The 13,261-nt window shown below is 43.5% G+C and overlaps 1 protein-coding gene across 5 annotated transcripts in view; it reads left to right on the forward strand.

Annotated features, from left to right (window-relative positions):
- The window catches only part of ripor3 (RIPOR family member 3), a 62,905-nt gene that overhangs the window by 24,201 nt on the left and 25,443 nt on the right, over positions 1 to 13,261 (forward strand). The window contains exon 1 of one of the 5 annotated variants that reach the window (XM_030420517.1): positions 11,944 to 11,962. The exons of the other annotated variants lie outside the window; for them this stretch is intronic. The gene's annotated coding sequence lies outside the window, so the exon portion shown is untranslated. Of the gene's footprint in view, positions 1 to 11,943; positions 11,963 to 13,261 lie in introns of those variants that run through there. 5 annotated transcript variants of the gene reach the window in all.

The raw sequence follows: 13,261 nt of genomic DNA on the forward strand, positions 1-13,261 counted from the left end.
CAGGATATTTTTCACGTAGACAAAACTTGCACACTGTGTGTACTCAACCTTGAAGGTAGGCTACGTTGAACACACTGTGTTCACTAACAAGTCTGGGAACGCAATCTGAGAGAAAAAGATTTTTCTGTTCCCAGAAAAAAAAAATATGTTATTTCACGGCATGAAAAACAGAGCCGAAAACCACAAGTTTGACATTTCTAACAAAGATGTTGGAACATTCCCCAGCTGTGTTTGTGGTGTTATGCAAAAACATACGGTGGCCCTGAAGTGCAAATCACAGCAACACAACAGAAAACACAACAACAAATCAAAAAAACACAACGACATTAACCAAACCAGAAAATGTGGGTACACTCAGGCAACATGAATCGTGGCTGATTGTTGTGTTTTCTGATTTGTTGTTGTGTTTGGCATTTCACTTCCACCGCAAAAACATCATCTTTTCCTAAACCTGACCAGATCATACACAAGATTAAAAAAGCTAAAGAAATGTTAAGTTTCAACATAAACGTGGTTTGCAGAGACGTACAATACCAACATTTATTCTGGCGATCGGGTTTGTTGCGACTGATATGATAAAGATTCCCAGAACATCCTCACATCACAATTTCCCCCCGCAAACCTCCATCTTTTGTGTCTTTTGTCTGTTTCACCGCTCTCTCTCCCGACACGCCCGTCCCGTCTCTCCTCTCCAAACTAAATCTAAACATTTGGACAGAGCAGAATGTTGAAAGCTGGTGTTAACAGAGCTCCGGAGCTAATTCACTCTCTTACAACAACAATCGATCAGATGACCTGAAAACAAAACCTCGTCATCCCACAGCGATGTGCTATCAGCGGTTATAAATCAAAATGCCGTAAGATGTTTGGTTTGTCCAGCAGCCACTGAATACCACAGCCGCTCTGTCAGGTGTGATTACATCTACACTATTTATACCATGATCGTCCCGTCGTCCTCGAACTTTGGCCGTCTGATGTCTCAATTCAAAACGTTACTAAGAGGTTTTTCAGCATCAAGGCGTACCCAGAATACTTTGTGAACGGCTCAGGAAGAAAGATAAACAAGAAGGCCGCGATGCGACATTGATGTGGACGAAGAAGAAGGACATTCTGTCCACACCCGTCACGTCAGTGTTTACAGAGAGCCCTTCCTCTTACAAAATGTTTTTATAATCTAGTTTACTTTGACAAAAGTCGTAATAAATGCCAGGATTTTCTTCTCTCCGGCCCAGAGGCCTGAACCCTGACGCAAGAAACACTCGAGTGGTCATAAAGTTGTGGGGGGACGAGCTCACACGAGGCGATCCGTACCGTCCCCAGGGAAGCTTGACCCGCAGAGTCCAGTTTGTTTGACTGGCGTGGGCGCTCTGCACACTTTGTTGGTTGGAGGAGGCGCTTCATCAGGTTATCAATGTATAGATGAGTGTAGAACAACAGAGGGTTTAGTTTTCAGGTCTGATCATCATCGTGAAGGACCGTTTGTTGGTCAGAGATCCGATTTGTTGGAATAAAAATGTTTGGAGTTTGTTGAGAGTGACCAGCTGCTGAACACGTATACATTACAACTATGGCCACTGTGTTTGGAATGTGTGTGTTTGCATGTGTGTGTGTGTGTGTGTGTGTGTGTGTGTGTGTGTGTGTGTGTGTGTGTGTGTGTGAGCTCACCTCATTACAGAACGGCATAGTTCTGCACCCTCGGGGGACGTGAGGTCATCGGTGACCTCTGACCTCTCCGAAATGAGCCAATCACGTGCCGGCTGGCAGTGATCCAGAGGTGACGGGTGTCAGAGACGATCTGAAACTGGAGGAAAAACATGCAGCAACAACTTAAAGGGACAGTCCGCCACATCCAACATCACAAATACATATTTTTCCTCTTACCTGTAGCTCTTGTTCTTTCAGAGCTTTGTAAAATATGCACTTTTGATTCTGGCAAGAACTTAATCCCTGATCAACAAACATCTTAATCAGATTATTTCTGTTTTCTCTCGTCTCACCGAAGAATCTCTGTGATCCAGCGATTTATGGCGACCGACCTCGCCGCTGCGACTCTCTGCAGAGACGGATTTGTTCGTTTGCTGCTCTTAATAAGATGAAAGATGTTCCGCGGGTTTTGTTTACTTGGAAATTGAGCAGAGTCTCCGAGGAGCGTTCAGAGTAATTTAAAGCTGCCGTCTCATGATCACAGATGATCTGCGAGCCGGAGAGAGAGAAGAGAGGAGAGGAGGGGAGGAGAAGAAAAAAAATAAAGGCGAGGGAGACGAACGAAAAGCAAGAGAACAGATGGGAAGAGGAGCGAGAGATAACATAAAACATGTTTCCAACCAACGGAGAAACGCAGGGAACGAGACCTCAGAAACACACACACACACGCACACACACACACACACACACACACACACACACACTCTGGACCCAGGAGACTGAGGATGTACATACAGAATGTTCCTCTCTCTTGTTTTTGTCGTGTTTCATCAAACATAAACACAAACTGAAGCTGTTTCCCATATGGGGAACACACACACACACACACACACACACACACACACACACACACACACACACACACTCGGGCGTTTACGGTAGTTTTGTATAGAATATGAGGATGTTTTGTGTTTACATCATCTTTGGATCAAAGGTGCAGACAACAACTGTGTTGGATAAAATCTGTCATTTCAGATCCGCCTGAACTTTGAGCGTCGTCTGTGGTAATAATGAGCAGAATGAGCTCTCTGTGTTTGTTATTTGTTTGTTCATAAGTCGGTCGTTGTTATACATATTAATAGGACAGTAACACAGTGTCATCGTAGGAAACAGGTTTGACAGTTTTTCTTTTTAAAGCAGGGCGGTCGATGATTTAGAGGCAGTTAAGGGAACGTGACAGTCATGAAGATGGATGAGACGGTGAAACACAGCAGGTGATGTGATGGAGTCAGGTGTGAGTGTCACCTGAGACTGTGAGGCAGCTGTCAACCACTGACAGCTTCAACAACAAACCAGCGTTGTCATTTTTCTGGCGAGGACGGGTCGCTTATGTCGACCGCTTATGAGCGAGTTGAGAAAGAGTCGGTTTGTTCCAGTGTTTCTCGCGTGAGGCCCGATGATTTTCCAGGACTTCCCAGGCCTCTTGAGCTTTCAATTTGCGTCACACACACACACACACACACACACACACACGAAAAGCGTGGGTTTGATGGCTGCGGCCCCACAGCGACTGAGAGCAGGAACTGATCATTACAGAGGCAAAACCAGGCGAACGAAAGAAGCGAGGCTAATGAGACCGAACTGAAGGAGAGTGATTACCAATGAGACCACATTCACTATGTGACACCACCACACCCCGAGAGGAGGGGAGGCAATCAACTCCTCATGTACTGAACTGTGTGTGTGTGTGTGTGTCTGTGTGTGTGTGAGAGCGTAAACATCTAAGTGGTCGACGTGTGTCTTTGTGTGTGCAGATGTGTGTACTTGTGTGTGTGTGTCTTTGCCACCGCAGATGATCTACAGGCCCCTTGTGAAGGTCTGCTGCATGCTATAGCCAGACCAGACACGCACACGCGCACACACACACACGCACACACACACACACACAGACGCCCCAACCTCCCACCTCCTCACCACATGGGAACCCGTAAATCACTTGCAGGTCAAGGCTAATTTTTTAAGACCAGATCTCAGCTTTTCTCAAGGCGACTCTTTACACACACACACACACACGCACACACACACACACACACACACACACACTCCATCCATCCTCATCCCCCCCCCTGAATTGTTCATCACTTGAGGAATGCGCCTCCCTCGTTTCACATTCGAATCACATTCCAGACATTATTTATTCTACGTTCCGTTCATCACTACAACCTGTTATTACAACACGTTCCTCACAGTATTTATCGTCTTTTTTTCTTTATAACATGTTCTCCGCTGGTTCTCGGTCAATTTTCAATCACAGCAAAATTCCAGGCTAACAACCGCAGCAGCTGCAGCCTGAGGTCTGCACACCTCCGGCCAGACAAGCAGCTAATTAATCACCTGTGGAATCAGCTGGTCTGAGGCCAGTTTGAGCGAAAACAGCAGGATCTGAAAAGACATTTTTTTGATATCGTTAAGGGAATATTTAGAGGAGACGAGCCTAGAAAGTGGTGTGAATCATGAGTGGAAAGAAAAGACACGAGCAGAGGTTTTGGGAACAGCAGACCTCAGAGAGACCTGAAAGTTTTTAAGGATAAAATGAATTTATTCACACCAACGCTACCAGATGTCATTTCTGTAAGCTTGGCCATAGCGTATGTTGGTTATTGTATTAAATTACATTAATGAAATGTTACCCTCTGTCTCGAAATGTCAAAGAAAGTGAGAAAATAGTGAGTCTTTTTATCTGGATCAACACCAAAAGTGAAGTGACTCATCCTCCATCTAAGCTTCCTGAAAATCAATATATTTTTTGTAATCCTGACGACAAACCAACAAACAAACAGGTGAAAACATCACCTCATTTGAGAAGTAATAGAATAAGTTATAATAAACCACAGTCACAATCCTATGAGATTGATGATAAGATCATTTAGACTCCAGGATCTGTGAGTCACCTCTGCTTGTGAATTAAGGCGTCCCTCTTTAAAAATCATCACTTAAAGGGACAGTGTCCCGTTCTGAAGACGTTGGAGACGATCCAGAAGCTACGGTGGCCCTGACGGACAAAAAAACTCATTTTCAAAATATGGACTCTTTCCCAACAGCGTCGAGTATTTCTACTGATTCAAGTAATGAGGTAAAGATGTAGTTAGTTATTAAGGCTATAAAACTAGAGGTTCTCTCTCAGTTCCGCAGTCAAGCTAGCTCTGAGCGAAAACGCGTTTAGCCTTACTACGTAGTACCATGAAGTGCTTTGTGTCCCTCTCAGCAGTCCATAGTTTTTTTAAAACCGGAAAGACATGGCGGCCTCCATAGAGCTTGCCCTTGCTATGTATATTCAGATAGATAATTCTTCACTCAGGAGGATAAGTCAGATTGTTGGCAGAGGTAATTGTACACCAATGAGGACTTACTTATGAACGAAGACGTTGATTTGAGTTAATAAATTACTTAAATCGTTACACACTGTCCCTTTAAGACTTGACTTAACTTGAGAATTGGAAGCAAAAACATTCAAGTCCAGTGATGTTTGTGACTCACTTCACTAGTTTAAGTTTTGTGGGACACCACAGTTCTTAATGTGTCGCTGCAAGCTGTAGTTCCCCAAGAGTAAGATTTATATTTGTTACTACGAAGATGACTCAGACCTATTAACGCCATTTCTCTCATATTCCTGGGATTTTTTTCTTAAGCGTCACATCGTTCGTCACATTTCACGTTACGAATGCTCCAGAAACAATTGTAACAGAAGAGAAAACAACAACAGACCCATTGTGAAAGAAGCATCTGTAAAATGGTGGATAAATTACAACCACCTCGAAATGACTCATTTCACCGTCACAATTCGAGACGTTCAGTCCGGTAACATTTGGAAAGTCTCGAAGAGCCGCGCGGTTGAATTATTTTATCCCCATACAAGGTATCAGTAGGTAACCCAGAACTTAGCTGGCTCGGTTGGTGATCCAGGTATCTATCCATAACACCACTGAGCATCTTTCACAGTGTCCAGTGATAAACTGTCCTTCACAGACCGCATCCCAAATTCCTTCTTTATTTATGAGCCACCTCCAGATGTTGATGATGCGTCATCACTTAGCGCGGCGGAGTTCAGCTCGTGCACCCGGGTCGGTCTGAACCAAGGTGACAACAACCCGGGTCCACTGCAGAGTCAGCTGACCCGGGTGTAAAAGCAGAGTTTACACGTTCCCACTGCACACAAACCCTGATCTTAGCAGGTATAATTGGATTATTGATAGTTAGAAAAGTTTCCACGTTTCTCCTCCTCTCTACAGTCTGTACAAAATCTCCTCTCTCTGTTTCTGCTCCATTTCTATTTTTCCTGCACTCTCTCTCTCTCTCAGTATAAACACTGGACGTCTCTTTTTTCCCTTAAACAAGGAGTCAGAACATCCAACATGTGTGTGAGACCTCAGACCTCCTTTAAACATCTCAGCTACAGGAGGAGAGGCCGGGTCAGGATTATTAAACACTCACACATGTTCAGGATTGAACTGGACTGCGCAGCTTCTTGTTTAAAGTTTAACTCTTTCGCTTTTGTGATTTCTCTTTCACTCCTCAGCGTCCGATCGCTCGCTCATGTTTTTGTTTCATTTTGAATAAGCATTTTCTTCTCCCTCCTGCCTCTCGGGGCTTTTGTAGGTGCACGCAGTTAATTTCCACCACTGTCCACATTATTTCATATTTTACTTTATCTCCTCCTCCTCCTCGCTTCTCCCCTCATGGTCACATGTGGTGGTGATTCAAGGGGTTCGGAGGAAATCACCGAATTCCTCAAATTCATGCTCCATTCTTTTTTTTTTTTTTTTGTGCACGCAGGAGAACCCACGCTGTTTCTCGGGCGATGATAATAAAAAAGACTGCGCGATGAAACAGCTGCATTCTGACGCTCCACGCAGCTGATTCCTGTTGAGCCGACCTGTTGAGAAATGTGCGAGTGTAACCGAGCAGACAGGTGGAGATGGATGGAGTGTGTGACGGCCGAAATAGACTTCACGCTTGTTTGATAGTCGGAGCCGGATTACATTGTTCGCATAGTTTGTTACAGCTGGTTAATGTGGCGTCCGGCCAGCAGGCCTGAACTATGTGATTCTGCTGCTGGAGCCGATTCCTTAACGCTGGGCGCTTCTTAAAGTCCGTGCTCAGCATCTGCAGAGCCCAGAGGTTAAATTAAGAAACACACAGCTGCCAGATTTGAATCTTCTGCTGTTTAATACGAGATCACACACACACACACACACACACACAGAGGAACAGAAACAGTAAACAAGCCACGCTGCATTTATCAGATGTTCTGAGTGATTCAGAGAGAAGGAAGCATCATCACTAACAATAAATCACACTTCATCTTGAAATAACACATAAATAACGATAATCCTCGTAAAACAAAAGACACTTGGCTTCCTCTCCCGGTAACGATCACACCTGGTTTCTCCATCTCCGTCTGTTATGCGCGGTTGCTCGGTGACCGTGTTGCCGTTGGCATCGGGACCAGAGGAGTGTGCTTCACTTTCTGGGTCAGGACTCGACTCTGAACTACTTTACAGCATATTTCTGCTCTACTTCAAATCCGCGTCGCGTTGAGGGCCGGAGCAGAGAGAGAGGATGACCTCGATTCAGCTTATTTGAGCAAGATGACAATTACAAGTCGAGATTTTAAGGTGAAGGCGCAGAAATGAACTTAATTGAACACAGAGGAAGAAGCTGAGGCAGGCGGACAAACTGCACATTTAAGTTTATCGGCTGCGGCTCAGGGAGGAGAGCAAGTAGTCCGATAATGTGAAGGCCGGTGGTTCGATCTGAGGATGCATGTCGAAGTGTCCTTGTTCCATCTGTGTGTGACTGAATGGTTGAGCACGCAAATATCGTGAGGCACTTTACTGAGGAAGCCGGTCTGCATCTTACATATCAGCCTCAGGCATCATGTATGAATGTGTGCGTGTTGTGATATACTCACAAATCCATGTTTTCACTCCCAACTGTTGATGACGCTCAGCTGACCCGTCCTAGTTCTGCAGGTTCGGGACTCTGTGGTCAAATTAGCAATAATCACAGATGTGGACTTGTCGTCATTCAGTGCGTTTACATGCACATCTTAGTCGGATTACAGCCATAGTTCGACTATGCTACTCAATCAGACAACTGCAATTGTCCGAGTATACATGCCGGTGAGAAAATCTGATTATTGGCCGAAGCATTCGAGAAAGATTTTTTCTAGGGCAAATGTTTGTCAGGGAGTTTTATTTTGAAAGTCTAACTGGACATTTGACATTCAGCATATTCATTTTTTTTAAGTCTACAGGAAGTCCCAGGTGTGTTTTTCTAGGGCAAGTCCATGTCATGTCGAGTCGAGTACGAAGATAACCTGATGAAGGTCTCAGTAATCTTAAAGTGAAACTCTCGCCAAAATGCAACCTAGGCTTTTTTTTTGTGAATGTACCCGAGTCAGACCTTCATATAAAAGCAAAATTACGATGAAAGAGGCACTTTTAATATTGACCGAAGCTACATCATGTACACCATATATGAAATGTACAAAGATGTAGCTTCGTCTCGCTCTTTGTACGCCATCTTTGTCGAACGCCGAGGCAGTTTGTTGTTGCCGGTGACGTAAAGAGGTCAGCCAGAGGTGGCTCTATTACCACTAGTTGAGACTAGTATAATAACTCAAGTCACGAGAAAGACTCCTGCACACTGTCCCCAAGAATAGAGATTTTGATGCTATCGTAAAAGTGCCCGTAGCACTCCCACTGAAAATGAGGTCAATATTAAAAGTGCCTCTTTCATCGTAATTTTGCTTTTATACGAAGGTTTGACTCGGGTACATTCACAAAAAAAGCCTAGGTTGCATTTTTGGCGAGAGTTTCGCTTTAAGTTTACTGACAACAGCGTTTCAGTACTGAGACCTTCATCAGGTCATCTTCATACTCGAGTCGACATGACTGGACTTGCCCTAGAAAAACACACCTGGGACTTCCTGTAGACTTAAAAAAAATGAATATGCTGAATGTCAAATGTCCAGTTAGACTTTCAAAATAAAACTCCCTGACAAACATTTGATATAACATGACTTTTGGACTGCTGGACTATAGACACCAAAACCAAATGTACGTGAGGTCAGTTACGTTTCACACACAGGACTCGAGCTCCTCAAAGAAGGTTCTGTGTTCGACCCACCTCGTCCTGCTGTGGCCTCTTTAAACCCACCACACCAGAGGGACACGAGCCGGGACTGAGACCATCAGCAGGTTCAATAAGATTAAGCTTGTTTTTTGTTTTGTTTTTCCCGCCCGCATTCAATAAACAGGATTTTGTAAACTATGATTTTAAAAAGATGTACCAGTGATTCATTCTGAAGAAAACAGCTGATGAGCATTCACAGGAGCCACATTAAAGACCACAGCAGATGGTGTCCAGACTGTGTGTGTGTGTGTGTGTGTGTGTGTGTGCTATTATAATAAACTTGCGTGCAAACAGTATGTCTCTGCAGAAGTGCAGCATGTGTTCCAGCGTTTCTTCATCTCTGAGTGACCTTCTCACTTTGTTGTTTAGTTTTATCGTCAGTGCTTCTACAATTACTTTTTTTTTTTTTCTTTTTACCAACTCTCGTTTTTGTCCAAAACTAATTATTCATCATGAGGGGACAGTAAATCCTTCTGTGCTTTATTGTTTTGAAGTTAAGCAGCTGTTTCTAAAAAGAACAATTAATTGAACACACGCATTAGAAGTTGAGTATCGTGTGTACAAAAGTGCAGATTCATTGCGCTCTCAGGGTTTGTGTCCACGACAGTCGGTGGTAAAGTTCAGGCTGCAAAGGAAGGAACGATTGTGATTTTGGTGATTTCAGTCTCAAGTCACTGCTGACTTTTTGTGAAGTGCTGCCAGTGCCTAAACACAACCATACAACAGCTGAATAATGCTTTAGTCAGAGTGGATACGCTGTGGCAAGACAGTTTGTTTTGGCAGGAATCGGATGAAACATCACGTATTGGGTCAGCATCAACATTTTTGTGACTTGCCAGGCATGTTAATTCCTCAAATGTGATTCTGTTCCAGCATTAAGTTTCATGCAAAACTCATTTTCTGTTACAAATCAGTCATTTCTCGGACACAGACACTTGACAGGCTCAAGAAGACGTGGTAGATGTTGAACAGATAAAGAGTTACATCTGCACTCCGATTCATGGAAATCCGTCTGGTTGTTGTACAAAACATGTCATTTGAAACCAGAAAAGTGACTGAGTGTTGAGATGTTTTAACAAATGCGTGAAATCTTTGGTCTGCTGCTTCTCCTGACAACCACCGACGTCTGCATTATGACATTTCTATGCCTCTGTCCAGTAGTTGTGGAATTATTTCAGTCTGGCCTAGAGCGGCAAGATGTTTAAAAACACTGACAAAACATTGCTGGAAAAAACACAAAAATCTTCACTAGATTGCTTGACTAGTTAATTTTTGGATATATTTAAAAAGTGACATCTTCAACTTTTAAGGGAAGGGCATTTAAAGGGACAGTGTGTAATATATCAAGTAGCTATTTAGCGCCATCTAGCGGTGAGGTTCTACATTGCAACACTCCTTTGCTCACCCCTCCCGTTCTGAAGACGTTGGAGACGTTCCAGAAGCTACGGTGGCCCTGACGGACAAGAAACTCCTTATCAAAATATGGACTCTTTCCCAACAGCGTTGAGTATTTCTACTGATTCAAGTAATGTGGTAAAGATGTAGTTAGTTATTAAGGCTATAAAACTAGAGGTTCCCTCTCAGTTCCGCAGTCAAGCTGGCTCTGAGCGAAAACGCGTTTAGCCTTACTACGTAGTACCACGTAGTGCTTTGTGTCCCTCTCGGCAGTCCATAGTTTTTTTAAACCGGAAAGACATGGCGGCCTCCATAGAGCTTGCCCGTGCTATGTATATTCAGATAGGTAATTCTTCGCTCAGGAGGATAAGTCAGATTGTTGGCAGAGGTAATTGTACACCAATGAGGACTTACTTATGAACAAAGACGTTGATTTTAGTTAATAAATTGCTTAAATCGTTCCTTTAATGTAAATGTTGAGGTTTTAATGATCGCTCAAAACTTTTGACAGTCGATAACCGTCTCAAATCTCACCAGACCGGAGCGGGAGATTTATTCATCTCGGCTCAAATCGCATCTAACTTCAGTGAATCACACTGTAGTGCGCTGAGTACGGAGATAATCTGCACTTCAAGATGAGATTTACATTTTGGGGCATTTATCAGACACTTTTGTCCAAAGCGATTGACAGTCATTCATACATACATTCAGTCGTAACACGTTTAATAAGATGGTCAGGACTACTTTACATCACATTGCAATTCTTTAATTGACTATTGCACATTCCGCTTTGTGGATTTGTCGATGCTGGAATGAAATATTGTGCAGCCCTAATCTGGATCGAAGTGGTCGGCCGACTGGTGCGGCTAAAAATCTGATGCCGTGTTAATATGTAGCTGCTCTCCATCTGGGCACCAGCATGTGCAGATGTTTGTGTGTCTGTTTGAGGATGTTCCTCTTTTAATTGGCCTCAAAGAGATGTCTGTGCTCTGTTTCCTGTTTTGGATTGTCTGAGAGCGAGGGTGGTCTCGCTGGTTTTAGTGTTGGAGGCATGTGTTCGCTGAGGAGGAGGGGAACTAGACAACAGCACTTAAAAACACAAGCGGAGACAACAAATTATAGGATGTAAACATCGGAGGTGACACAGCATCCATGAAGGTTTTTTCCACTCTGTTTTCAGCAGCCTCTCTCTGAACAGTTTGCCTGAACGTTGACTGGTTGTTCACGCCTCTGAATATTGAGCTAACAAGATTTGGAAATAAAATCTGGTTCATGTATGTTAGATATGCTGGTATAATTACAAACAAATCATGACAAGTCATTACTTTACAAAAGCCCCATATTATACTGTTTTTCCTCAATTTCACACAGCTGTCAGAGGTGCAACAACACTGTGAAATGCATTTCCCCGAACCATCTGTGGTCCTGAATTTCAGCTGTCTAAAGTCGCTCTCCTGACAGCAGGCTGTTTCTGTGCCTGCACCTTTAAATGCTAATGAGCTCCATCTGTCAACGGCTGCCTGGCCTGCGACAGGCCCCCTCTCAGGGAGAGAGAGGATGCTGCGTATGCTAGGGCTAGCATGTGGTAATGTTACGGTGGATGTATCGCTATGGCTGGCTGAGATTCTGTCGTTCAACCGAACCAGTGTGACCCAGAATCGGACCCAGGAGGAGAGGCTCCTGTAGAAGTACAGACTCTGCGGCTGCAGTGGGACGTTTCAGAATGGTTAGTGTGTCGGAATAATGTTAGTTTGTTCCTATGTTTTGTTACAGTTACTACCATGTAGCTAATGGCTAATAGCTAGCGAAAGCTGTGTTTGTCTCCAACACAGTCTCCAAACGCTTGGACACTGTTCGCATCGTCTCTGTCTCCAGTCTGCACATGTTTCCAGACTTTTTACTATGACAACCAAGCTCCCTCGTAATATTATTAACATGAAACTCGCTTCAAACACCATTGCATAGCGGACCAAACCTGGGCCAACTAGTTAGCCAGTTACTCATAGCTAGGCAACTGTAAATACTATGAAAACGTGGTGAATCGGGTGCAGTTGCTTGGCCCGTATGGTTGGTACTGATCCATTTACGAGGGTCAGTGTCGAGGCAAAGCCAGCTTTGTACTGACCCTCCTTACTGAAGCAGTCAGATGTGAGGTGGTTCACATACATACATGCTAACACGAAGCGCAGATGGCACATTGTCTTTATAAATGAAACACAACTACTGTGTCTTCTGTTCTGTAGCTGGGACAGAATATAGGCACTTATGTTGATTTATACAACCAACAACAACCACCAGAGCAATTTGCGTGTCTAGCTCTGAGCGGCGACATTGCAAAACACTGCTATCTTTACCGCTGGACACACCGAACTTCACCTCGGGGATGAACGCCCCCCTCTCGGAGTTGGTACTAGGCTCAGGGAGGAGCAGCTTATATACAGGGTGTCCCAAAAACATGTATACACACTTAAGCAGCGGATAAATAAATAAATAATAATAAATAAATAATTTCCCAGTCTGGGATCATTAAAGTAATTCTATCTATCCATCTATCTATCTATCTATAACTCAATTGTTTGTTTTTTCTTTCTTCTTTTTTATGGGGATACCTAAAAGACAAAGTCTGCTATGAGACCTGCAGCCATTGAACATGAAAGCACGCAAATAGCAAGGGAATTGTTTCGTGATGTGTGCGATTCCATTGCTTCGCGTTGTCAGCAATGTCTGGACAAGAACAGACGCCAGTTTGAGAACAGGTGGTGACAAAACAATAAAATGATGTTTGTAAATTCTATTACAACTTTGCAATTATTTAAAGTGTGTATACATTTTTTTGGGGGGACCCTGTATGTAGAGACCAGAGAAAACGTGTTTTTTTAATATACTATGGGACCTAATGATTTACATGTCGTTGGATTTCTCTGTCACATCAAAGTCATGGATGAGTTTAATTCAAAGTCCGTTTGTTTATTCAAACATGAAAATGATGAGAGTTTGTTTAGTCAGAAAAATGAATGAAAAAATT

The sequence above is a fragment of the Sparus aurata genome, chromosome 6 (assembly GCF_900880675.1).
Source record: "Sparus aurata chromosome 6, fSpaAur1.1, whole genome shotgun sequence".
Taxonomy (NCBI): domain Eukaryota; kingdom Metazoa; phylum Chordata; class Actinopteri; order Spariformes; family Sparidae; genus Sparus; species Sparus aurata.